At 49.4% G+C, this 3,403-nt stretch overlaps 1 protein-coding gene across 3 annotated transcripts in view; it reads left to right on the forward strand.

Moving 5' to 3' along the window:
* LOC107264258 (serine/threonine-protein kinase minibrain) overlaps positions 1 to 3,403 on the forward strand; it is a 31,426-nt gene that overhangs the window by 18,941 nt on the left and 9,082 nt on the right. The gene's annotated exons all lie outside the window — the stretch shown is intronic.

The following is a 3,403-nucleotide window of genomic DNA, read 5'->3' on the forward strand; positions in this document are numbered from 1 at the left end:
CCCCGTAATAATTACCTATACAGAGTGTATATATATATATACACCTGTACGAAATTATATTTTAACTTGAACAACGGTAATAACTTTTTACACAGAATCTCGTACATTAATACCCGAGGAAACAAAATCTTCGTGTTATTATTTCTAGTATTTTACGCCATTCGCCATGGTGACATCCTTAACCCACGCCTACCATGTACGTCCGATATAGTATTTCTGCGTGGGCGCCTCCTCAGCAATTTCACTTTTGACTCGATAGATCATTGAACGGCACTGACGTCACTGGTCTCCATTCTTAAGCCAGTCAGCCAGCTCGTCTACCGTACGTGTTCCCTATATAGGCATTTTTCAAAGAGGGTGAACTGAAGTCCCTCGAACGTCCCCCCCTCCTCTTCCCTCCGTCCTCCATCTTTACCCTCTACATATATCAGGAGTCTCAAGGAAGACATTGTGGAGTCTCAATGTCTCTAAGCCTATAGGCTAGACCAGGGATAGAGGAAGGTCCCGTAAGAGGCAGAAGGTCGTACGTATATACACAGGAGAGCGAGGGAGACGGGATATGGAGGGTCTGCGAGCGAGCGAGCGAGTCCGAGATACGATGGCGACGGTAAGCTTTGAGGAGGTTCGCTTAGCACATTCCAGCGGTGCGACGGGAGATCATCCAGCCGGAATCCTGCATCCACGGAAGCAGGTCGGCTAACTATGCGCTTAGGTGCCAACCGAGCCGACGACCATAGCGGTGGTTCGCATACCCGATGCTGGACAGAGGTTCTCATACGTTCTGGATATATATATATATATATATATATATTGCGTCATAAGGATACCTTTAAGAGGATGAATTTCCTCCTGGGATACTGTCGGAGACACTTCAAGTACATTGCCATGGCTTTTCCGAATATAAGAGGCGTTCGAAGATGTTCAATCGTCATGTAAAATAAAAGCACAAATCTTTACTCTCGCTCGGGTCACGTCATTAGAAAGTTTTGCGTTCGTAAATCTATTAGATTCTGGTGTCTCTCGTACGAAAGATTTAGCCTATCGAGGGTAGTACATAAGGGATGACGTGGTATACGCTTCGTACGTATAGCATGTATACATATTTGGAAAGGAGTCCTGAGCATTGGTACAGCGAGAGTTAGATTTGGTAGAAGAGTGAGAGAGAGAGAGAGAGAGAGAGAGAGAGAGAGAGAGAGAGAGAGACGAGTGTCTTTGGTAGAGAGCAGAGCTTCCTCTCAGGGAAACTTTCCTCGTTTCCGGAGGTAGGAAGCCGATTGGCTATAGTCTAGAGTAGTACTGGATGCGGGAATGTCGGCAGGACAGTTTTGTCTCGTATATATGCTAAGCGCTTTCCGGTATACATTATTGTCTCTGAGATTTGGACGGACGACGGCTACACGGCGTGCATCGAGGATTAATTTTATTGTCAGGTTCGTTCTCTCCCTGTATGCCAGAGTTTTTTTTTTCCCCTGCACGAGAATCCCTCCGTGCCGTGGGATAACCGGTACGCGTTATTCAGCGTTGGGATAAAGTAGGCAGTACTGAACTTTTTTTTTTTATACTTTATACTCGAACACGGATTTGCATCTCACAAGGGATTCGCTAAGTCGAATATGATGACTCGAGCGAGGATCGACGTCTAGGAAATCAGAATAGCATCCGCGAATAATTAAAGACGACCCAGTTGCTCGATTGCGATTTTTCTCCTAGTACCGAATAATAAAGACGTTACCGATTGCGGTACTTTATTAAGTGCTAACGTAACCTACATAGGGAACCTCAGGTTATTCAGGGCAGCGGACGACGGTAATATCGAGCACCTCCTGATCCGAATGATTTAAGGAACGTTCTGTAGCTGTCGGACGTTTTGCCATTTCTGATGACAGGTTGGGTTAGGTTGGATCGTAACCAGGGTGTTACACGCGCGGATGGCCCAGAGAGAATGTCGTTCGGCTTACTGTAGGGTTTCCATACTTTCCCGGTAATTATTCGGAATTACGAGCGTCCGCGCTTCGGAACCACCGTCGGCCATTGTTCCGATTTCGTCCCACGTAATTTGCTCGCGAAAGGATTAAGCCGAGACACAAGGCTCTTACACGCGGCGGGCGGACTGTCTGGTCGTGCCAAAACTTTCCGTTGACCGTTGCTCGGTCGCAGTGACTCAGAGAAACGATCAGGAGAGACAGGCTCTTTCAGGCTGACCAGGAGCGGATGCAGCGTGCCCCGGGGCCCGGGTCTCCCGGAGGAAGGAGGTTTCCCTTGCTTTCGACGCTTCGCTCCCCGCCTTGTCGCCTGATCTTTTTCCCCCCTGTCTCTCTCTCTGTTCCTCGTCTTTCAGTCACTCGTTCACTCACTTGCTCACTGTCAACACAGAGTAGGTATATATATCCTCGAGGGGAAGTATGCCTAACCGAAATCTGCGGTAACGCGACTGTAGCTTTATATACCGGAAGTGCCGTTACGATTCGAAGCCACTTTCTTCTCGAATCTTCCAGAATACCCATGGAATCTTAATTTGCCAAAGAAATAATTCCCGTTCCTATCGCTCCATCCTTCCCTCCGCAGATACCATTTGCGACGTTCGACCTGCCAATGCAACGTCATCCGGATGGAGTTGGATACGTGCGAAGCCCCGAAGAAGTGGAACGCAGACGTTCCGGAAGGTCGTGGAGCGGCTGAGCTCGTGTTTCGCGTGTCGCTTCATTCATGACTCGCTCCGAGTCCTGATCACGCTCCTCCCATCTCTCCTCGCTCGTTCCCCACCTAGTTTCTTCTTCTCTTTCTCTCTCTCTCTCTCCCTCCCTCCCTTCCCACTAGTCACCGACTCGCTCCCACCGTAGCCCTCCCTCTCTCTCTCTCTCATTCGCCACTTCACCTAAGCGGAGATTCATAACGGCCTCGTCCGATGACGTGGCATTCCGTCATCTCGTCTGACAGACTCTGCAAAAATAGCTGGCAGTGCGTCCATCGGACACTGCCCACGCTCTTTCTCTCCTGGCGATCCGAGAGCGGCAGAGGAAAAAGGAAAGAAATTACCAGCTATCGCTACGAAGTCAGGAACGTGCCGTGCCGACCACTCGCTTTATACTCCTTGGTCGAATATTAGGCAGACGTCGAATATGATCGCCATTCATTACGATATACGTCTAATCTATCTTCTGTGGCTTCTTTACTCTCTTCTGTTTTCATAGCTCTCTCTCTCTCTCTCTCTCTCTCTCATTCACCGTCTCGACGGTACGCCTCCTCTCGCTCTCTCGCGCCTCTACGGGTTAGTCTCAATGGCCCTGGGCTGCTTTTGGCGAGGCTAGCGGCGAACGCACCATATGGGGCCGGTCTCATGCACTCGCGCATAGCAACAGAAACGAGAGAAACAGAGACTAGCGCGGCTCGGCGTTGTGCAGAC

This window comes from Cephus cinctus, unplaced genomic scaffold, assembly GCF_000341935.2.
Source record: "Cephus cinctus unplaced genomic scaffold, Ccin1 Ccin1_scaffold0168, whole genome shotgun sequence".
NCBI classification, from domain to species: domain Eukaryota; kingdom Metazoa; phylum Arthropoda; class Insecta; order Hymenoptera; family Cephidae; genus Cephus; species Cephus cinctus.